Here is a 24,542-nt window from a genome sequence, read left to right on the forward strand (position 1 = left end):
AGAAACATCTGAAGATGACCAGCTCTGCTTCATTTTCTTTGTTCTGTTTGTGGCGGGATATTCTGCCATTTCAAATAGTTTTAATAACCAAGATGTTAATAAATGAATGAGTGGGACAGAGAATACAAGGTGTGTGTGTGAGTGTGTGTGTGTGTGTGTGTGTGTGTGTGTGTGTGTGTGTATGCTAGTTATACAGTGTAGCTACAGATCCAGCAGACTTTATGTGGTTATGAATTATAGCTACAAAATCCAACCACGTGTAACCATGACCTAAACCGTCACCCTTTTCTTGGTGCATTCTGAGATTTAATTCTGAGGTGCATTCTGTGATATGCAGTATTTGACAGATAAATATTTGGGGCTTTTTATTTTTAGTGATTCTTCAATGGTAAGCCTTTGAGTCCATAGTTATTCATATCATTGCCAAATATGCCTAAGCCCAGAACCCCTCTTCCTGCACATACATTCTTTTTTCTTTTCTTTTCTTTTTTTTTTTTTTTTTTTTTTTTTTTTTGGTTTTTTGAGACAGGGTTTCTCCGTGTAGTTTTGGTGCCTGTCCTGGATCTCGCTCTGTAGACCAGGCTGGCCGTGAACTCACAGAGATCCACCTGGCTCCGCCTCCCGAGTGCTGGGATTAAAGGCATCCGCCACCACTGCCTGACTGTGCACATACATTCTTTTCTGATTATTTAAAATTTAGAGAGGTTTTTAAAGAAATGGAGAACATATCAGAAAGTCTTTGATTTGAAATAAATGAAATTCATACTCTTTCAGCACTGTGAATGGCCAAGATAAAATTTCCATGTTTGCTATCAGTCTGTTCATGCTCTTCTTAAGGTTTTATCCAACTGCTTTGTTTACTGTTGGCAAGGAAGGAGAGCCTGACTCTGCTCTCCGTGGTTTGTTTTGTTCAGTCGTGGCTTTTGGACCGAAATAATCACAATATATTTCTTGACAGTTGCACAATATTCTTCCCTGTTGTGAAAATTGCTTTGCTTAAAATAGAAATGCATAAACTATGAGGCTATTTGAAAAGTATAAACATAAGACACAGACAACACACACACATTCCACGTATTTATATGCATTCTAGCTAAAAGATGACAGATCGCCAAATGTGAAGTGAGTTTATCTGTATCATTTGGGGAAAGAGGATGAGGGCAAGGACGTGTTTTTCAATTTGTTCCTAATGTTGAAAGTTGAGTGTCTGGGGATTTTTTAAGCAGTGGATAATTCATCCTCACATCGTCATGGTGTGGGTTCCTAGGAGTAACACATTATAAACACTGCATATGTAGTGACATAGGAATCTGATCCGTAATACTGTGGGAAGGAAGGCATTTGTATTTTCTTAGAGCAGAAAGTACCGAAATGACCATAGGATTTCCTGTTTGAACCAAGGATGGAGGAGAGTTGTGAGCCATCCGCTTCCTGAGTGGCCACATTCCAGATGTGCAGACTGGTCATAGCACATCTGCCAATCAGAATGGGCCCTGCAGGGAAGCCCTTGGATGCTGAGGCTTGTTTACACGCTCATGACTCTGTTTCTCCCTCCTCCTGTGTGTCGTGCCACTGGGAAGATTAGTGAGGGATCATGCTAGCGCATGCCTAGATAAACAAACTGCCTGCAACCAGGATCAACCCTGGAACCTCGGCATCCTGGGCAGAGTTTTAGCTCATTGCTAGCCACAGGTAAGAGCTGTTGCTTTGTTGAGAGGATAACTGCGTCTGGCTTTACCTTTGTTAACAAAACAAGCAGGCTCAAAGATACCAAGTATTGCTATGACTTCAGTACTCAACAAGTGGAAAGTCTGCTGTGTTTTTTGCTGAAGGGAGGAGTAGACTGAGTAAATTAAGACTGTTTTTAAAGGTACGGTAACATTCGGTGTGTAGAAATTAGACCCAGAAACATCGGCATTGTACACTTAGAGGGCAGAGCATCTAAACAAGCACATTTTACCGTGAATCTTGCTCCTACTTGTTTGGAAAGTGGTGTCTTAGTATATACTAATTCTTTGGCTTAAAAAGGCATTTCTTGGGTGGATGAGATGGCTCGATGGATAAAAGTGAGTGAGAGTTCTTGTCACGGAAGACCGCTGACTGTGTCTAGTCCCTGGAACCCACAGTGGAAGGGGAGAGCTGATGCCTGTGAAAGTTGCACACACACACACACACACACACACACACACACACACGAATAAACAGAGTATCTCTTTTTTATTATAAACCCAATGCAGAAAGATGGAACATTCATACACCTTAGTGTGTCTTACACTTTCCTCCCTTCCTTCTTAGGGTCCAGTCTTAGCATGCTTTCTGTCCTGCTCCACCAGCAAGGAAATTATGAAACTGGGGGTGGGGCTTGTTGTCTAATCTTTGCTTTGTCTTTAAATTAATTCATCCTTGTTAGTACTGATTCAGATGCTGTTACAGAAAAGTGTGTTTTGATAGTATTCCTGTGTGGTTCCTTTGAACATCGGGTAGGGCTGTGTTGTGGTTTGTTTATTTCTTTCAGTGTTGATTTTTGCCTAACACTGAGGCTTTCTTCAGCTTCCTTTCTTATTTTGAAGCGTTTACCAGGGAATAATTGTTACTTGGACTCAAATGAGCAACTTGGGTGTTTTGTGGCTTTCGTTCATGGGATGGTTTTCGAGTTGATTCATATAGTATTTTGTAACAGTCTAGAAAATCAGTTTTGAGCGAGTTAGGCCCCTGAACTCTTACACGCAGCTGCCTTTCTCACCCGCGCACAGTTGACATCTTAGGGCGTTGTCCTGTCACTTTTGGACAGTCAACAGCATCTCTGCTCTCTCATCTGTAGAGTTCCTTCCCGCTCTGTTGTGACAACTGGAACGTTTATATGTACCACATTATAGCTAATTATCCACAAAACATTCTTGAATGTTCTGGATGGGAGAGAGTTAAGGCTGTACTGGTCTTGGTGTGTCTGCAGATGTTGCCAGATGCTCCTTTTGCTCCCTCCCATTCTGTCCGAAGCTCCTGCCAACCATAATTCATGGAATGATTTTTTGGAGCTGAGTAATCTGTGGCTTTTCGGTTTCCTTACTTTCTTTAGCTAAATCTTTTTAGTTTCAGCAAAGCCTTTAACACAGCAAAGATCTTCTAAAACAAAAATCTGAAACGTTTTCCGAGTAGAAGATTTTAACAAACCATCAAAAAGTTTTATGTGTCCTATGTTGCGTGCTTTTGATGTCCGAGTCAGGCAGATCCTCTCCACTCCATTGAAGAACACTGGAAAAAATACAGCTACCCCAAACAGTCCTTTGTGAGACCCAGTGGTGTGGCAGCTGGAACACACAGCCTCTTTCCTGTGACTTGAACGCCTGTGTTGACTTGTGACTGTCTTCTTTCTTTACAGATCGCAACGAGCGACATAAGCCAGAGCATCGTTCTTCAAGGTATGAGTTTATAGTATTTAATGATTCTGTTTAAAGTTCCTTGTTTGAAAAACTGTTTGGGAGCAATGAAACTGTCCTTTTTAGGTTGACTGTTATATTGAACTCAGTTATGGCAGTCAGAGAAACTTCACAAGAGAAATGTTGTTCATTTCTCTGAACAAAACCCTGTGACATCACTGAGTGAGTGGGCAGTGTTTTACACTGAGGATTCCTTTCAGGGACAGATGAAACATTCTCATTTTCTTCCTTTTGTAACTCAATTCCCTCTCCTCCTTCTAACCAATATTTTAAAATACACGTTGCTCTTTTCTTGATTACAGCATTAACACAGACTCAACATAGAAACACAGAAAATCTGTTTTAGATGTTAAATCGTTGTGTGTGTCTGTCAATGATGTATGCATATGGGGTCGGGGTACATGCTGCACCGTGCACAGGTTAGAGGACAACTCTGAGGCGCCAATTCTCTCCTTCCACCTTTATGTGGGGCCCAGGATCGAATTCAGGTTGTCAGGATTCTATGGCAAGTGCCTTTACCTGCTGAGCCATTTTGCCCCAGAAAATTTTGTTTTGTTTTTGTTTTGTTTGTTTGCTTTGGTTTGGCTTGGTTTGTTTGTTTTGAGTCAGGGTTTCTCTATGTTGCCCTGGCTCTCCTGCAACTTGATATGTAGACCAGACTGGCCTTGAACTCACAGAGATTCTGCCTCCCTAGCGCTGGGATTAAAGCTGTGCCCCACCACGCCCGACAATTTTTTATAATTACAAAGCATTAAAAAACAAAAAAACAAACAACAACAAAAAACCAACCTTCACCAGCACCAAAGAATATTTCTAAAAATCCTTTCAGACTTGGAAGGGTAGAAACTGATTTCCTCTCTTTCTCTTTTAAGACTGGAAGGCTATTATAGATATTTTTAACCAATTTCTAGAAAACTATAACTTTTCTACTATTACTTTCTCATTGTTCTATACTTCATTACTCTTTCTTTACATTTTATTTTGTAGAAAGTGGTAAAGTAGTGATAATACATTTATTAGGTTTACTGGTAAACTATACCCTAATGCTTTTTCAGGGCCTCAAATATTAATGTGTACTGAGCTCAGTGAATCAAAATATAAAATCTCTGGAAACTCCCTGTTGTCGGTCAAATCAGTGAGATTTATCTGAAAGGAGAACGTAGCGGTGTGTAATATTGGCCTTTCTTCAGGTGTAATATACACACTATAGTTCACTCTTTATACATGGCTGAGTCTTGACAGGCATAAAAATTATTACTATATTATTATATATTTGTGTGTGTGCATGTGTGTGGATGCGGTGGGTGTGCATGTGTGTGTGTGTGTCCAGGTGGTGGGTGTGCATGTGTGTGCATGTGGTGAGTGTGCATTGTGTGTACATGTGGTGGGTGTGCGTGGCAGGGCATGGGTGTGGAGATCAGAGTGCAATTTGGGAGGTGTTTGTTCTCTCCTACATTGTTCTTTGGATCAAACCCACGCTGTCAGGCTTAGTGGCAAGCTCTTTACCTGCTGGGCCATCTTGAGTTCCCTGTAAGTTCAATTTTTTTTTTTTTTTTAAATACAAAGTTAAAAAGAAGAAAAGCAATGGAAGAGAACTTTGCGAGCATATTGCATGGCATGGTCCTTGTGCGGTCAGAAGAAAACTTTTGGGAGTCAGTTCTTTCCTTCCACTGTGGGTTCCTGGTAACTCAGGTTTTCAGGCTTGGCTGCAAGCACCTTTACCTGCTAAGCCATCTCATTGGCCCATGATGCCACAAAGTTGGAAGAGTAAATTCTAAAACTAGTTAGAATAGTACAAATCAAGATTCATGAGACCCTTGGCACACTGAAGGTTGAGATGAATTGAGCAGTATAAATTTTAATATAACACAGATTCTTACACTGAAACATAAGAGACATAGAAAAGGTAGGAGGGGGTAGAATTTTAAGCAGCACATTTTTAAAAACATGAAGATTTAGCTCTTTGTAGATTTACCATGAGTGAGAACCTTTGTGATTGTTTCCATATCCCCCAAAGATTTGTACTATTGGATTATATAGAAGGAAAGGAGCTTTAGTGCCCTGGGTTCACCAACCTTTAAAAAACACAGTATACCATGGAGTGGATATATTGATTTAATATGGATATATTAAAAAACAAAGTAGGATCTCACTCCCTGTCCCAGAGAGCTCACTCAGAAAGTCTGGAGTGGGTCCTTGAAGGCCTCTGGCATTTCTGGTGCACAGCCAGGCTGGGGCTGTCTGGTCCCAGAGGCAGCTGCTGACTTGAGACAGGTAGAGGGGAACACAGCCGAATCATGGGAAGATGGGGACAATGTAACCTATGTACTTGGTAGGTGTTTGGGACAGAAATGGTGTCTGGCTTCCAAAACTGGAGACTGACACATAAAAGAGACCAGAAGAATCGTTCTTCATGGTTATTGTCCCCTACGTAAGGGTCGTCCTGAAATTTGGAGGCATTGCTGATTTTGAGTCTGGGAAGGACTCCCATTAGAAACAAAAAGCTAGGGAGCGTCCACCTGAAGGAGTCATGGAAAAACACATATACTGGGGCTTTGGGGAGACGGCCCACTCAGCAGAGTGCTTGCTATGCCCACACAAGGACCTGAGTTGGATTTCCAGCACCTGTCTTAAAAACAAACTAACTAACTAACAAAATCCAGGTGTGGCCACACGGGCCTGTAATCCCTGGGAACGTGGAAACAGGAGGGTCCCAGGCTTGCTGACAGCCAGCTTAGCCATTCAGTGAGCTCCAGGGTCAGTGAGAGACCCTTCTCAGAAACTAAGAAGGGGAGCCATCAATAAAGACACCTGATGTTGATTTCTGTGCTCTCGCTCTCTCTCTCTCTCTCTCTCTCTCTCTCTCTCTCTCTCTCTCTCTCGCTCTCTCTCGCTCTTTCTCTCTCTCTCTCACACACACACACACACAGAGTAGGTTTAGGAGGATAGTCAAATAAATTTGGGATGATCTGAGTATTTTAAAAATAAGATAATAGATTTTAAATATATACATCTATATATTTTATATATTTATATGTATGAATATATTTGCAACAGGGTCTCACTACGTAACCCTGGCTGGTCTTAAACTCACAGAGATCCTTCTGCCTCTGCCTTCTAAGTGCTGGAATTCAAAGCATGGAACACTATGCCTGGCTGGATTAAAATACACTGGAATTTTGTAAAACCGTGTAGAAGGAACGGTAGCATTAGGAAACCATCCATGTGCAGTTGTTGACTGAAGCGAGGATCACTGGTGACAGTTTACACCCCGGTAGAGTTGTTGGGGAGCGGCTATTTGAATGGTCTTAAAAGATCACCCCATAACAGAGGTTTTGGTTGCACAAGGGAAATTGTCACCTTCATCAAATGGTCACCATAATCTATCATCACCAGCAAGAGCCTGGCGGTCTCCAGATGGAGCATTCAGCCGTACACAGAGTGCTTAGCTGACAGTCCTAACAGAGAGTGGGCTGTGGAATGTAGTGTCTTGAAAAACACAAAGAGGCTGAGAGAAAGTTTTACATTAAAAAAAAAAAAAAAGCTAAAAGAGCCAGATGTGGTAAACACCTGTAATCTCAGCTCTCAGGAAGTGGAGAAATGAGGATTCTGAGTTCCAAGCCAACCTCATGCATATATACATACATGCATACATACATACAAACATACATACACACATATGATTAAAAGAGGCATTCGCAAGTAAATGTGGTGTGTGCATTTGATTTTTAAAAAATGAGATAAAAAGAATACCCCCCCCCACACACACACACAACACAAAAAAACTCGATTCTTAAGGAAATTGGAGGCGTGGCAACTAGGGAGGCTTCAGTAGGGATTTTGTTTGTAAACCTTGCTTGTTTACGTAGAGAATAAAACTGTCATTCTCGGTAGACAGATGCCAGAGTATCGGAGGTGACATGTTTTATGTTTACAGTCTACTCTCAAATAATTCATGGCAGAAAAACAGAGGCAGATGAAGAAGCAGATGTATCACAGGAGAATATTAGTGACTTGTGCATAGAAGAAAGGCGTGTGTGTGTGAGTTTTATTACTTCTTCAGTCTTTTTATAGACTCGGACAGTTGTCGTGCAGGTGTTTAGGGAAGTACATGTGTGAGCATCTGCACAGAGGTCAGCCTTTGGTGCTGTCCACCATTTCTTTTTAAGACAGTCTTTCAGGGCACCTGCAGCTCACCCCTTAGCCTAGGCTGGCTGACCAGCAAGCCCCAGGAATTCACCTAGCTCTACGTCCCCAGACCTGGGCTTACTAACACACCGAGCTTTGGACGCCGGGGTTCGAACTCAGGGCCTCCTGCTTGCATAGCAAGCCATTTAACGAGTGAGCCGTCTCCAAGCCCTGACTTGAACATTTCAGAGTAGAAGGTAGCAGTGGAAAGAACTGCCTGAGTGTTCGCAAAGGTCCCAGGAGACGAATGTGCCTCCGAGGGCAGAACTTTAAGGGGAATGGATCTCTACACAGTGTGAGGAAGCATTTCCTGTCCGAGCTGATCAAAGAGAGGCTGTTCTGTGAGCAAACACTGTGAAGGAAAGCTAACAGAGCTGGCGCTAAGGAGAAAATAGAAAAAGATTCCTGGGTGACTAAGCTATTCCTCAGTTGCGTTAGCCCCTCGCTTGCTTAACAACACATAACTATTTGTTTGGGGGAATCTGGCTCCTGAGGTGGAGCTGGATTCAAAAGAAGGGACTGACAGAAATTGAAGACGGCAGAATCATGTATCTGAGTGATCAAGACTGGCTCCTTGGGGTCGAAGTAGCTGACCCCACTGAATAAAAGACAGAGGAGCTGCCGTGGAGGAAAACACTGACTAGAGTTGGAAAAGCTTGGCCCTTGGCTTTATTTATTCACTGCGACCCACACACAGCTGCCTTTTAGGGTACACTCAACCTCTTTCTTGTTTTCTTGAGACAGGCTTTCTTATGTTTAAATAGCCTCTTAAACTCACTACATAAGTCCAGGCCGCCCTTCAGTTTGAGATTCTCCTGACTTAGTCTCTCATTACCCTTGGTTCACACTCTGCTTCTTCAGATGGACTTTTAGATGCTGGTGTTTATGTCTCAACTTTTTCGGGACATTGCTATTTTAAAGTGGACTGTTTTGCTCATCCACTGTGCTGCCATCTGCACAAGGAGCCAAGGCCAGCTTTATTTTACTGATGTCAGCATTCTCTCCATCACAGTTGACATTTCTGTCCCTGGGGCTTTGATGGCAAAAGCTTTGAGAGAGCCATTGATCACTGGCGAAGCCTGGAAGTATGGGATCACTGGGGCTTTAGACCTTCATCCACCTCCTTCAGGGTAGCATTGCCATCAACAGGATGGGTTCCACAGGATCACTCTCCCTCCATTAGAGCAGGAACCAGGTCAGCTCAGACCAGATCCCTAAGGGGAATAGGAGCCTAGAGGTTCTGCCACCCACTGAGGGGTGAGAGTAAAGCAGAGACCTGGAGACTCTCCGCTCAATCCTTCCTTTTCCAGGAAGATTTAAGGTTTGCAGGCTGGATTTCTATGTTCTCTTTTCACACTTAAAAAACAACAACAAAAACCCCAGTGTGTAGTGTAGCTAGAGTTTTCTTGCCTGGCCCACGGTCAGGACAAATCTCTCTCACCTGCCAGTCCCACAGCCTCAGACCCAATCAAGTAAATACAGAGACTTATATTGGTTACAAACTGTATGGCCGTGGCAGGCTTCTTGCTAACTGTTCTTACAGTTTAAATTAATCCATTTCCATTAATCTATACCTTGCCACATGGCTCGTGGCTTACCGGCATCTTCACATGCTGTTTGTCATTGTGGCGACTGGCAGTGTCTCTCTGACTCAGTCTTCCACTTCCCAGCTTTATTCTCCTCCTTGTCCCGCCTACACTTCCTGCCTAGCCAATGGCCAATCAGTGTTTTATTTATTGACTAATTAGCAACACATTTGCCATACAGACCATCCCACAGCAGTGTAGAGCAGAGCCTTCTTTCATCTTTTCCTTTGAAGGTCAGGCCAACCCCAGCCTTGGCTGCTGCCTGTTAAAACATACTAACCCTGCAAATCCCTAGGTTCTGAGTGAGGGGCAGGGTGTCACAGATGTCTCTAGGTTGCCAGGTGAAAAGGCGTACCTTTTATACACGAATATCCTGACAGAAAGTAACTTAGGGAAGGAAGGGTTTGTTTGGTTTATAGTTACCGATTACAGCCCACCGTTTTAGAGAAGTTAAGTAGGAACTTGGAAGCCGCCAGTCACGTCACAGCCACAGTTAAAAGCAGAGAGGAACGACTACACCCATGCTGCCTGTAGCGGCTCTCATCCAGCTGGCTCATGTCCTGGGTAGTTGAGGACTCCTTGCTCAGGGAATGGTGCCTCCCAGAGGAGCTGGGTCTCTCCTATATCAGTTAACAATCAAGACAATCCCCTGAATAACCCTACATCAACTAACAGTCAAGACAGCCTGACAGCAATAGTCCCTCAGCTGAGGCTGGTCTTCCCAAGTGAATTAGTTAATTTTCTGCTGTTGTGATAAAACATCATGGCCAAGGCAACTTATAGAAGAGGATTCATTTTGCTTCAAGTTCTAGATGGGGAGGGTCCATAATGGTGGAGACATCATGGCGGAAGGTGGCAGGTCTGGTGGCAGCACAGAAGCCGAGAGCTCACATCTTGAACCGCGAACACAAAGTGGAGAGAGTGAACAGGAGGTGGCCTGAGGCTTTTCATCTCAAAGCCCGCCTCCAGTGACATACTTCCTCCAGCAAGGCTAGACCACCTAAATCTTCCCCAAAACAGTGCGGCCCACTGGGAACCAAGTGTTCAGATGTCTGAGACTGTGGGGGACACATTTTCAGTCAGACTACCACACCAAGTGGTTCTAGGTTGGCAAGTTGACACCATAAAGTAACCGTGACAGGCGCTTCAGTGTTAGGAGAATGTGAAAGGCTCTTTTTCTCTTTACTCTGTGTGCACATTAGCTGGCTTTCTTATTTCTCATTAGCCTCTAAGCCAGTGGTTCTCAACCTTCCCTTTAATACAGTTCCTCATGTTATGGTGACCCCCTAGCCATAAAGTTACTTTTTGCTACTTCGTAACTGAAGTTTTGCTACTGTTATGAATCGTAGTGTAAATATCGGATATGCAGGATAGCTAACCTGTGACCCACAGATTGAGAACCACTGCTCTAAGCATTAAGTCTTGTGCAGTTACATTCCCACTATCAATTCTTCATTCTATGTCCATGGGAAAAAGACATACATTCTCCTTTTCTGGTTCTTCTAAGTCAGTGTGATTCAAGGAGGGTGGGGTAAAACTGAAAGTTTCTGACAGGGTAAGAAACAAAATTTGGAGAGATACAGAGTTGTGCCTGATGGTCAGTTTAGAGTCTGCTCATGACATTTTTATATGTATGGTATATAATACCTTTAAGTACCTGATAGGCTTCTATTATCATTATCATGGCTATTGATCCTAATCCTAAAATTCCTTAAGGATGATATCTGAGAAAGTGCAGATGGGACGTCAGGTGACGGTACAGTAGTTACTCCCGGGCTTCACCCTCTCCCAAGAGTTACTCTCCCAACTGTGTGAGGATGGGGCAGGAGGACATGGACATGAGGCACATTAGCAGATCAGCATGGTTAAGGCACCACTGAGTAAGGCTTACGATGGAAACCTCAGTGAAATCGCCTTGAACTGTTTTAGAGCATCACCCAGCCAACTGTGTCATCGAGAGAAACAAAGGCACCCTGCAAAGGGTTAACAGCCTCACAATTACTTTTGTTGTTTTAGTAAACTAAGATCCTCTGTTGATGTACAACTCCAGGCAGGAGCTGGAGAAGGATGAAGCGTTTCCTCAGACGGAGGGAGCTCTTTTATTCTGGAGCAATAAACCCAGGGTTTAATTCCTGCAATCCTTAGCTCAGTGAGTTGTTTGTGACATCACAGCCGGCTTGTGGCCCATCTGGGTTTTTAGCAGCCCTTTGTCCGCGGAGTGGAGAGGGCGGAGCACAGACCTAGAGAAAGTGGACTGACGCGGTGGCTGCTGTACAACCCGATTTCAGTACACACTGTTTAATCTTAGCTTTGTCTTCTCATTTAAATTGTGGGACGCCTGTCTTAGAGGCTAGTCTCAATGTCTCCCAAACACAATTTCAAGAGGACTTAATTTGGGGGCTGGAGAGATGGCTTAGCCTTTAAGAGCGCTTCCTCCTCTTTCAGGACTGTTTTCCCGGTTCTCAGTTCCCAGCACCCACATTGGACCCCTCACAACTGCTTCTAACTCCAGCTCCAGATGATCTGGCGCCCTCTTCTGACTTCTACAGGCACTTGCACTCATGTGCACATACCCACACATAAAAATTTAAAATAAACCTTTTTTTAAGGACTTGAGTTAGTTTCAGAAGTCTACCTTAATTCAAAGTAAGACAATAGGGAAGACTTTATCTCATTTTAAATACTGGATCTACAGTATTTTTTTTTTAAGTTAAGGTTTATCTTTTCCCCCTCCACAGAACCAAGCCTTCACAACAAATGTAATTCTAAGTTATTTACAAACTTTGCTCATCTTTTAGGTATCCAGAAACAAAAGCCAATCCATTGTCACTTTGAATAGAGATGAATAGTCCACACCCAGGAATGATCTTTGAGCAAAAATTTAATCATCTCTATTGTTCTCTTAATTCTAGAAGAGCATGTTTCTCCCAGCAGAGGAAAAACATTCACAAATACTAATGAGAGCATTTTTTAAATATATAAAGTGCTTTATAAAAATCTAAGTGAGATCTCTAGTACACATCAAATTAAATTTTTATTTAAATTCGTAACTTTCTCCCCCAGACACGGCTATTAATAACATCTAGAAAAAAGTGCTGTGAAATAGTGTTAGAGAAACTAATTAGATGGAAGTAGGAACCAAAGATAATAAAAAATGTTAAGTCCTGTGGCAAATGATTGCCACGAATAGATTAGGAACTCTTTTACTACCCCATGAGCCTTAAATTACAGATTTCAATGACTTACGGGGACTGAATAATGAGATATTTCATCTCAAATATTTTATCTCCTACAAGAAAATAATTTACAGCAGCAAAGAAAACGGGAGTGAAACAAAACCTTTAAATCTACTTTTCAAGAATTATCACATGAATCTTGATATTCCTAAAGCCTTGTTAAAATTACCTATCATAATCTCTTTTGGGGCCCATTCAGGAAATTCAGTGATATTTTGTTTAGAACTCACGCGCATGAAGGGAAACTTTAAGTGATTCGAGAATGAATAATAAAGAGAAAAAGTAGCCAAGGTAATTTTGAAAGTCAAGAAGGGGAGGCAGATGGCCGTAAGTGATTGAGACAGTGTTTTGTCAACAGTTAACAACGGTCACTGGAACAGAATGGGAAGAGCTCACAGACGGGTAATTATATTCAGTGTCTGTGGGATGGGACAGAGGTGGCATCACAGATCAGTAAAAGAATGAGCTGTCAACAATTGGTGCTAGAAACATTGATTATCCAGGTGTTCAACGTCCACACGAACCCCTATGAGATAAGTCTGTAAGCTATCAAAATAAAGAAGCGAAACTGAATTGCTTGAACAAATGTGCAAGATTGTCTTTGTGACTGAAGGGTGCACAGTGAGTTTTGTTTTGTTTTAATTTTATGTATAAGGGTGTTTTATCTGCATATGTGTCTGTACATACCTGGCCAGAAGTGTCAGATTCCCTGGAACTGGAGTTACAGATATTGTAAGTTACTGTGTGGGCTCTAGAAATTGAACCTAGGTCCTCTGGAAGAACAGTCAGTGCTCTTAACCACTGAGCCGTCTCTCCAGTCCTCACAGTGAGTTTGTTAAGCTTGACAAGTATAAGCCATAACAAGATTATTGGGCTGGATGAAATTTTAAATTTAGGTTATCTGATTATGTCAGAAAAATGTAAAAAGGAAAGTGTGACCATGTGGTACACGGAAGTAACAGAGATTAGTGCCCAAGATTTAAATAAATAAATAAACAAACAAACAAACTGCATTTCAGGAAAAAGAAAAAAAAGACAACTCAGTAAAATGGGTTAAGGAATTCACAAAAGATGAAACTTAAATAATTAAGAAAAGAGTATTTAAGCCAGGGGTGGTGGCACACGCCTTTAATCCTAGCACTTGCGAGGCAGAGGCAGGCAGATCTCTGAGTTCAAGGCCAGCCTGGTGTACAGAGTGAGTTCCAGGACAGCTAGGGCTACACAGAGAAACTGTATCAAAAAACAAAAACAAAAGAAAAGAAAGAGAAAAGATTGATTATCTTCCTAACACAAAATTCTGCTGGTTTGGGTATACTATAGCTCAGCTCAGCGTGGAGTACTTCCTGGCATGCCGTTAAGCTCAGGGTTCAGTTGGGGTAGAGGTGGGAGTAATGAGATAGCCCTTCACTTCTGTTGGGATGACACAGAGAGTTCAAGGACTGGGCTGCCAGTCAAACCTGAAACTTGGCTTAGCAATGAGGACGACTTTATTCAGGGCCATAGCTTAGGTATGTAGACCAGTGCCATGAGATTTGGCAATAGCGGAGAGACAGTTTGACCTTGGCTTTGAACACAGCATGGGTATTTATAGTCAAGGCATGGAGATCAAGGACATACATGCTTGCAAATGTTTATACACGTAAGATAATAAAATAAATTGAAAAGAAGCAGGGTTACACAGTAACATGTGTCATTCTTTTTAATAATACAGGAATCTGTGTTATTTACTTTTACCTCTTAGATAACTATTCGAGAATCTTGTGGTTCAATATCTGTCCTAGCCTACGTTCTATACATATATTTGATATAAGTGGATCTGTGTATGCATGGATACATGTGGTGCGTAGTTACAAGGGAACACACACATATATTCCTGCCAATTTGTTTTTTTACAAAGTGAACATATTTTAGAATTCACTATTTTCTAACTACTGTATAAAATTGTTCAGCATAGCTTTATATCATTTATTCAACCAGTTCCTTTTGAGTTGTATTTAGATTGATTCCAGGTCACTACAGTTAGAAGGTGTCCTGTAGCAAACATCTTGTATGTAGATCTGTCTGTAAAAACTCTTATTGTTTTTTCCTAGATAGACTTTAAATTTTTATTTGTTTTATGTATGAGTGCTCTATCTGCATATACTCCTACATGCCAGAAGAGGGCATCAGATCCCATTATGTGGTTGTGAACCACCATGTGGGTGCTGGGAATTGAACTTAACACCTCTAAAAGAGCAGCCAGTGCTCTTAACCGCTGAGCCATCTCTCCAGCCCTTAGATAGACTTTTTTTTTGCCCCTCATTTCTATTCTCATAGTCATTTTAAATATTAAATTTTTACATGATTTATGTTTCTGCCTCTGAAATTTCAGATGCCTCCGTGGTGATATGGTGCCTAGGGAGGGACTTAAGTGCAACTCGGAGAATATTTAAAGTGCAGAGTTCAGTAAACTCAGAAATAGAGCTGATGATGTTAAAGTTACAGCATTCATTAAAAGTGTCAAAAGCTTCTGGTTCTCAACATTGGTACCTGTCATTGATGGTTCTGAGCATTGGTACCTGTCATTGATAGTTCTCAACATTGGTACCTGTCATTGATGGTTCTAAGCATTGGTACCTGTCATTGATAGTTCTCAACATTGGTACCTGTCATTGATAGTTCTCAGCATTGGTACCTGTCATTGATAGTTCTCAGCATTGGTAACTGCTGTTGATTATGGTTCTCAGCATTGATACCTGTCATTGATGGATCTCAGCATTGATAGCTATCATTGATGGTTCTCAGCATTGGTACTTGTTGTTGGTCATGGTTCTCAGCATTGGTATCCATTGTTGATCTTGGTTCTAGGCATTGGTACCCATTGCTGATGTTGAGGTTTCACTTTGGCATGTCACCATCTTCTCATTATAGTTTTAAATAGAATGTCTGAACAAAAGATTTACCTTGTTTTTTGCTTTTCTCCTTCTAAGTATGTCTATTAAAATATCGTGCTCTCCTGGGCTCCATTTAACTACTGTAATTCTGTAGTATTTCCCTGCCCATATGTTTTGATTTCTGTACCTCTATAAACTATAGCTTGTGTGTAATTACTTCTTGGCATTATGTTTTGTGAGCTATAGCAGAAACATCATTTTTGCTCTAGGATCTATGAAGTTTGAAACAAGGTGAAAAATTAAAGTGCATATGGCTTTTGTGAAAGAAAGAACCCTTTTGCAGAGGGAGATGTGATAATATGAACTGTGCTGTTTTATTGTCGTTTTAAGAAATGGGACCTTAGCATTTCCCTGTGGTGTGATGGGAATGAAAATGAAACGTTTATATTGTGTCTATTGGATAATTGAAAAGTTTTATCAGCTGACTTACTACTGCCATCAAACTTACTTGGGAGCTTTTCTGAAGTTGCAAATTAAGCAGCAGGCGGCCAGCTTTGGACCAGCTAGCTTGTATTTATGTTCTCTCAGGACAGGCCTGTAAGGCCACCGTTTCTCAGCAGTCCAGGGAACACATGGGACTCGTGACCCTTTAATTCTTTCCCCTCTTTCCTTGGGTTGTATTTTATATTCGTTCTTTACCTTTCTGCACTATAATTTAGAAGCACTGTAATTTATCTATAGCTCTGCAAAGCCAATATCACAGAGACTTTGGTTGAGTGAGCTTGGTGTACAGCTTTGTGGCTCAGTCTGTCCTTAGTTATGGTTATCCCAACCAATAAATATCCTTGTAAAATGGGGCTTTAAATTTTATTTAAATATGCCCCTTACTGGCATAGCACAGACCACCTTTTTCAAGTATATTGGTTAGGACTATAAACTACAAAAGAAACTAATTCCTAGAAGAATCTCAGTCTAGACAGAGTTGGTTAAAAATAAAAACATTCAGTCAGCCTGGACCTCAGACCTCTGTCTCCTTGACAATCAACAGCTGTTGCTCAGAAGCCCATGTTTCTGGTAGCCTGTAGCTAAAACTGAGTTAATCCAGAAATCAGGACTAGAGCTCACTGGACCCAGGAATGGAGCTCACTGGATCCAGGAATGGAGCTCACTGGACCCAGAACTAGAGCTCTCTGGACCCAGAACTGGAACTCACTGGGCCCAGTACTGAAGCTCTCTGGTTGATTAGAGAATTCTCTACATAACACATGAGAACTTTCACATCGGCCCCAGCGACAGTTTTTGCCTCTTCTGCTCCAGCTCCTGTGGTAGACAGCTCAGTACTGTGGCCATGCAGGGATCATCCCAGTGCACAGCCCTTGTGACTGCACTGCACTTAAGATGAGTGTCCCAGAAGGACACTCCCTCCCTCCTTTGGGACAGGAGGGCTGAGAATTAGTACCTTCCCTTTGGTCATAAAGAAAATGAAAGAACAGAGGAAGCATGCCAGTTGTCTCAAGCTTCAGAGAAGCAGTGTCTAAAGGACAAACCTTCAGCCACACCTGTTTCCTCAAGATAAAGCTGTCCTTGACTCTTGCAGGCTGATAGGCAGGCCAGGGGTGCGATGCGGGCCAATAGGCAGGACCTAATGCTTACCCCAGCCATTGCCCACTAGTCTGCCAGTAGATCCTGAAGAGAAGATCTGGGCAGAGGGAGTCCTTAGAGACTGAACTGCATTCTTCACCGTTTTCCAACTGGGGAGTTCTGTCTTTAACACCTTGGCTCTTAAAAAAAAAAAAAAAAAAAAAAAAAAGGTGGAATTACATGTATTTAATTATGAAGCAGAATATATTCATGATGGGAATTTTTGGAAAGAGAAGTATATAAAAGAAAGGAAAATCATCTAATCATGCTTATCCATGGTTAATCATTATTACATTTTAATGTAATTTTTCTGATTTTATCTTTTCAACTAGATTCTGACTTTAATATGGAAAGAGGTTCATGAATATGCTATTTTAAAATTATTGCTTTTATTTCATTAGTTCATGAAAATTTTCCCATTTCAATAAATATTCTTAAAATTACGCTTAAAATTTTTTTAAAAAGAAGTTTAAAAAAATGTTATAAAAAGTCTATTAAAAACATCAAGAAAAAATATCACTAATAATTCAAAAGTTACTAATGTCAGTGTATTGACGGCTTGGTATTTTACTGTGAATGCTTGTAATGTACTTGTTGGCATAGTTCTTCACAAAGCAATAATAAACAGATGTAAGCATCTCCCCCTAACACACACGTTACAGTATTCTATCTTGTAGGTGAGGGATATCTCACATGATCATCCTGTCACCTCCCATCTCAGTTATTTCCATCCCGCTCTCCTTCCCTCCCTCACTGTCCTTTTTTCCTTCCAAAAGGGTCTCACGATGAAGCCCCAAACCCTCAATCCTCCTGCCTCTGCCTCCTGAGTACTGCTCAGCTTCTTACTGTTAGTGCTGTGAGCATTCCTGTGTTTGCATTTTATCAGCTGCCACTGATAATCTCATGATCAATTCCTCATGGTGAAATTGATAGAGCAAAAAAATACAAATAAACAGTTTGGGACTTCATGTGTACAGATGGTCTTTGATTTAATGATTTGACTTAAAACTTTTAGATAAGGCTAAGCAGTGATATTCAGTAGGTAAGGGGTGTGTGTGTGTGTGTGTGTGTGTGTGTGTGTGTGTGTGTGTGTGTGTGTTTACATTTGTATGTGACTGTGTGGGCATGTAGAGATCAGAGGTCACCCTTAAGGGTTCGGCCTGCCTTCTACCTTGTTTGAGACCCGGTTTCTCTTTTAGTCAAGGAGTATCTGTACTGCCAAATGGCTTTGCTGAAAGTTTGCGTTCTCACTTATACTACAACATCTTTTTTAAAGCTCTACTTTTGCCCTGCATTATTTATGGGTATAGCAGAAGAAAATAACAAAAATATTGGTTTTTGTGAGGGTGTAGCCCCGTGGTAGAGCACTTACATAGCACTTTGCAAGACTGTGGATTTAATATCTTTCTCTCTTTCTCTGTCTCTGTCTTTCTCTGTCTCTGTCTACCTTTCTCTCTGTCTCTCTCCCTTTCTCTCTCTCTCTCTCTCTCTCTCTCTCTCTCTCTCTCTCTCTCTCTCTCTCTGTGGTGATACATTGTGTTCCCCGATATATATATTTTGTACCCTAATAAAACTTATCTGGAGTCAGAGAACAAAACACTAGATTAGACAGAGACTAGACAGTGGTGGCACTCACACCCTTAATCCTAATATTACAGAGGCAGAGATCCATCCAGATCTCTGTGAGTTCAAGGCCACACTAGGAACAGAGCCAGGCATGGTGGCACACTCCTTTAATCCCAGGACTTGGGACCTCCTGTCTTGCTTGGGAGAGATACACGTCTTTAATCCCAGGAAGTGATGGCAGAAAGCAGAAAGGTATATTAAAGTGTGAGGACCAGGAAGTAGAGGCTTTTAAGCTTTTAGGCTTTTAAGCAGTTCAGCTGAGATCCATTTGGGTGAGGACTCAGAAGTCCTTTCAGTCTGAGGATTCGTGGAAATAGGATTGGATGAGGAGTTGTTGAGGTGAGGTTGGCTGTGGCTTGTTCTGCTTCTCTGATCTTTCAGAATTCACCCCAATATCTGATACCGGGTTTTTTATTAATAAGACCATCTAAGGTTCATGTTACATCTCTCCTTCCCTCTCCCTCTTTCCCTCCCCCCTCTCTCTCTCACACACAGACACACACACACATACACACACACACACACACACACACACACATTGTATCTTTCAATTTAACTCACATTTTTTATTAGAATGTGATAGGAATTCCAGCCACGCCCCTATGATCATGCATGCCCCAGCAGTCATACGTCCTACGTAACCCATGCGCTGCGTGGTCATGTAAATCGCGTGCGGAGTGACCACATGATCTATGCTCATGCGTGGAGTAGCTGCATGGGCTTGTGTGCACATGTGCAGGGTGGTCCTTAAAAGGTGGACCGTGTGTGTGTGTGTGTGTGTGTGTGTGTGTGTGTGTGTGTCTGTCTGTCTGGTGTCTGTCTGTCTGTCTGTCTGTGTCCTCACCCCTTCCTTCACGTGTCCTTTCAGCAGGCCTGAACACATCTATCCCTTTCTCCTCAATAAAACTCTTGTTAGTGGGTTTTGTTGTGTTCCGTGACTTTTCCTCAAAGGGTAAGAGCGCCACTAAAACTAACAGAATGCTCATACCCTATCTGTTATCCATTCCTGTAAATTTTAATTCAGACTCCTAATGAACACTTTCCAGCCTGTATTTGAAAAAGGACCATGCATGCTCAAGTTGAAGAACCTTTTAGGATATTCTGAAATGAACTTTCAAAGCCCGCTGCAGCTGCGTGGGGCTCCCATATTGGTAGAGCCGTTCCAGGGGACTGTAGAATGGGTATGAAGCACTGCTGTTCAGGCTGCCTGAATTTAAATCCTGGCTCCATCATTCAGGAGCTGGATTTCCGGGGCAAGTTTTGCTCTTTCTTTACTTCAGGTTCTTCTGCAAATAGAACTAATTATAGTAGCTATCTCTTAGGTTTGTGGTACTTCTTTAGTTGCCATACTTGTTGGAAACACAGAATGAGTGGTAAATGTACCTATATTGATAGTCACATTGAGAAGCTGAAGAGATGACTCAGCAGTTAAGAGTGTGTGCTGCTTTTGCAGAGACCAGAGTTCAATTCCCAGTGCCCATATTGGGTTGCTCACAACCACCTATAACTCCAGATCCAATGCCTCTGGCCTCTGAGGCCATCAGCACTCTAGTGCATATGTCCACATGCAAACCCACTTACATATACAGAATTAATAATATAATAAATCTTTTTTTTTAAAAAGAGAGAGATTGCAGAGACTCCTCACAGTATCATAGGAGCTGACTAAGCAAATCAAGAGCCATGGAACAGGCCATGAGGAAGCAGGTTGGCACACACTCTCCTACCAACAGAAGCAGCTGCCCAGGTCCTGCCCATGGGAAGAATTCTCCATCACAGAAACCTCAGCTCTGTTTTTGAGGCTTTCCAGCTGACTGAATCAGGCCCACCTGGATTTATTTAAGGCTAACCTCCCAGTATTAACCCCTTTTAACACCTACATAATGCCTTCAGAGGAACATGTAAATAGGAAGAAAATTGAGCATCATAGTCTCTTTGGGCCTTGGATAAGCAGACTAAACCACTTAAATTGAGTTTTGATGTCGTCACTGCTTTTCAAGGTCAGGACTCTTTGATCCACTCTCACCCAGAAGGTCTTGCTATTTTAATATTTGTTCATTTTTGTTACAAATAACCGCACAGTTAACATTGATTGTGGGCCTGAAGAGCTCTGTCATTTGGAGACAGGTGTCTGATCATGATAAGATTCTACACAGTAAAAAGAGCCAGGCCCTGAATGTGTGTGTCACATCCAGGCTTCCCTGCAGCCTGCTGAGGCTTATGGTTACTTGCTCTATCTGGACTGGAGGTGCCTGGGGTTGTAAGGAACTGTGGGTTTTGACGTCATGATAAGGTACTTTCTTAGGCTATTTGAAAGAAAGTTACAGATTTGGTTTTCTGCTTTTATTAGGACTGATTTGTCCATAAGCAGGTCTGCTTCTCGGGGAAACTGATTGCATTCCTTTGGGAACAAACCCCCATCTCCGCTCAGTCTACACCCGGAATGACTTCTCCGTGCTCTTGGAGAAATAGATAAGACACTAAAGCCTGATAGACATTGTCAGGATGCTTCCTGGTGGTTTGAGGACTCAGGGCTCTTAGGAATGACAGGAACCAACCCCATGTGGGTTTTCCAGCCTGCAGTCAGGGTATTGTTTCCATGGCTTTGAGCAATGTGATGATAAGTGCTACAAAATCTTACCCCACGCAGTGACGCGGTGGCAGTCTGCCTTTGCTTCTCTGAGAACTGCTTCCCGAGTCCCCAGGCCCAGCATAAGCAGGTGCATCTTGAGCCAGGCTTCCCCATGATCCCACACCAGGTGGCCATAGCTGGTGGGCCTCTGTCCTGCAGAATTTGGTAATCAAGTCTTACTCTTGAAAGTTCAAGCTAGAAGACCCAGGATTGTAAAGTTAACTTCGTTCTGGGCTCGAAATGGTTTAGATTTGGGATTGCTGGGGGATGGGTGTGCAGATGCAGGCGGAGCCCAAGCCTAAAGGTGACATCAGGGAGCAGAGAGCAGACAGGGAGCAGAAAGGCTTGCTTCCCACCAGTGCCATACCATGTGCAACCGTGTTTTCAGTTTCTAAGAATTCTAGAGATAAACTTGACATCCTCATAATAAAACTCCTCATGTCTTTAGAGCTTAAAAAAGTTTGTGGTTGTTTCAGCCTCGCACGATAACATGATTCCACGGCAAGAGGCAACAGCAGCAGTATCACAAACTTCGAAGTGAAAGCCGCATTCCTTGAATACTTCATCCTGGCTTGAAAACTACCCCAGCCTATAGTTTTTACTGTAAAGTGGATTTGGATCCCATGAATGCATTAGGGCTTTAAAATGTTTCCAAACAAACCAATCCCTGCCATCGCCTCCATTGTGAGGAGGAAAATGCATTCATTGCCTATGGACACTGGCAGTCAGCCTCTGCCTTCGTGAGCAACAGGCATCTTTGTTGTCTTATTTTCTTAAACCAACAAAGGCTAAACATATTTTTCATGTAGGATTTCTTAAGACAAAACACAACCAGATCTGTGCATTCCCAGATATATCATTATAATCCTCATAATATTCTTTGACGTGTTTTATCTTTTCAAAAACCCCAGATATAATCAATCTTTTCTTTGAGACAAGGTCTCTAGCCCTGGCTTGACTTTGCCTTGAACTTGACTGTGTAGCCAAGGATAACCTTGGACATCCGGTCCCCCTGCCTCTACCTCTCCTATGCCACCGTGCTCAATCTATGTGGTGCTAGGGACTAAACCCAAGGCCTTGTGCATGCCAGCAAGCACTCTACCAACTGACCTATATGTCTGCTCCTTAATACCCTTCAAGATAGTGTCCCTATTCTTCCCGTTGCTTCTGACTTAACTCTTCTAGCCTGGAAGATGTGCGCTAAAAGAAGACAAATTCTCAAAGTTCCTTGGCAATTACTCCATATTTTTATAAGATGGTTCGTGTGTCGGTGTGCACACACAGCTAACCATGGACTTCCTGTGAAGCAGTGAAGCCCAGTGGTAATGCACCCAGGCTCTGGAAGCAAGAGTTAGTTCAAACCCTGGCTTCCTCATTTACTGGATCTAAGGCTCTGACATTCAAATTACATAAACTTTCTCATTGGTAAACTTGAGATAGTAACTTCTTTTTAGTCTGAATTGAATTAAAAGACATTAGTCTGTCAGCTAGATTGGCTTTTGTTTCTTGGTATTATTGAAAGTTAGTAAATATCAAGTCTGACCCCCTTTCTTGTTGGATTGTGTCCTTGTTTTGTATGAAATAGACTTAAATTGAACCTTACAGTTTTAAATTTCATAATTTTTAATCTAGGTAGGTAGGCTAGAGATCATCTACCCCAAGAATATCATACTATATAGGCAAGGAAAGTGACATTAAGTGACGTGGTTCTGACCTAAGTTAGGCCTTAGACTTCTAGACTCAGGTCAGTTACTTTGCATGTATGGCAGTCAGAGATCCCTGGGCCGGAGCCTTGCACACTCCCAGAGTTCTTATGCAGCCTCATGCAGATGGGTACTCCGCATGCAGAAGTGGGTTCCTCTAGCTTCTCTCAGATGTTACTTGCATGAACAAGAGGCTGAATCTGAGCATTTAAGTCAAGTCTGTTCCTGGTGGGGATCAAACCCAGGACCTCGCAGTCTACCACTGAGCTACACATTCATCCCCACTCTTTATTGGTTTGGGTCATTAAGAAAAGAACCTTAGGACCTACAAGATAGCTCAGCAGGTCAAGTTTGATACCCGGGACCCACATGGTCGAAGGAGAGAACTGACTTCTGCACATTGCCCTCTGACCTCCATATGAGTGGTTTGTAACCCCTACCCCAATAATAGAGAAATAAAATAATTCAATAAAAACATAGCCTTTACAGGGGGTTAAGGCAGGAGGACTGGAAGTTCAAGGCCAGCCAGGACTACACAGTAAGACACACACACACACACACACACACATACACACACACACACACACACACACCGGGGGGGGGGGGGGGGGGGGGGAAGAGAGGGAATTGATGTGACCTCATATCAGACGGATTGTGATTTCAAAGGTAACTTCTTGTACTGAATTATATAGACATCCCTACTACTTGTGTTCTGTCCTTGTCAATGGGTTCCTGATATAATCTCCCTCCATCTGTAAGCTATTTAGGTAATTTTATTTACATATTTCTGGGTCAAGGGTGGCAGGTGGACAGGTGTGGCATGCATGCATGTGTGTGCAGGTGCACATTCTCATGTAGCGGTCGGGAAAGGGGGTCACAGTGACTGTTGTGTTCCTGCTTTCTTCACTGAACCTGGAGCTAGACCAGCTGTTAGGAAGCTTCAGCAATTCTCTTTCCTCCAGTCTTCCCCGACCACCCCACGCACAGTGCTGGGGTTATAGGGTCATGTGGCCATGCCCTCCTACCTTTCACGCGGGTGCTGGGATCCAAGCTCATAGTTGCTTAGCCAGCACCGGAACCCCTGAAGATGTCTCTGCAGCCCTCATTTTAAAGCCAGCCATTCCCACCAGTTTGTCTCCTTAAAGATTTCAGTAAGGGGTCCATTTCCTCAAAGTTGCATTGAAATGAACATTCCATCCCCTTGCCCATCATTTTCTGTGGGGTTGATCAAAACTCTATTTTAACATCCTTATGCCTTTGGCTCCAGTGAGATAAAGGTACTAAGGACAAAAGCAAGTGAAGCAGGGGCCATTTGTAAGTGACAGCCTTTATCTCAGCTTGTGCATTTAGAGCTACAGCCCAGTGCTGTTAGTCTCAAATCTTGTGACCTTGAACCATGCCTGTTGCATACGAAAACAGAACACGTGAAAGCAAAAATTTTGTATCTCAACAGATAATTTCGTAAAACACTAATCTGATATTAAATAGATGTTTTGAATTCCTGTACGATGGGATATTGAAAGTGAGATTCACTTATATTCAGTAAAATTACTCATGAGGCAGAGGCAGGAGTTTGAAGCCATCCTGGTCTGCATACCAAGTGCCAGATCAGCCGGGAAT

At 42.4% G+C, this 24,542-nt stretch overlaps 1 protein-coding gene across 5 annotated transcripts in view; it reads left to right on the forward strand.

Annotated features, from left to right (window-relative positions):
* The first annotated feature begins 1,600 nt into the window (after positions 1-1,600).
* Sh3d19 (SH3 domain containing 19) overlaps positions 1,601-24,542 on the forward strand; it is a 91,253-nt gene continuing 68,311 nt past the window's right edge. For 3 of the 5 annotated variants that reach the window (XM_059265559.1, XM_059265562.1, XM_059265561.1), the window contains exons 1-2: positions 1,602-1,692; positions 3,380-3,419. The gene's annotated coding sequence lies outside the window, so the exon portion shown is untranslated. Of the gene's footprint in view, positions 1,693-3,379; positions 3,420-24,542 lie in introns of all 5 variants that reach the window. The other 2 variants (XM_059265560.1, XM_059265563.1) reach the window with 2 other exon arrangements.

Source organism: Peromyscus eremicus, chromosome 6 (assembly GCF_949786415.1).
Source record: "Peromyscus eremicus chromosome 6, PerEre_H2_v1, whole genome shotgun sequence".
NCBI lineage: Eukaryota > Metazoa > Chordata > Mammalia > Rodentia > Cricetidae > Peromyscus > Peromyscus eremicus.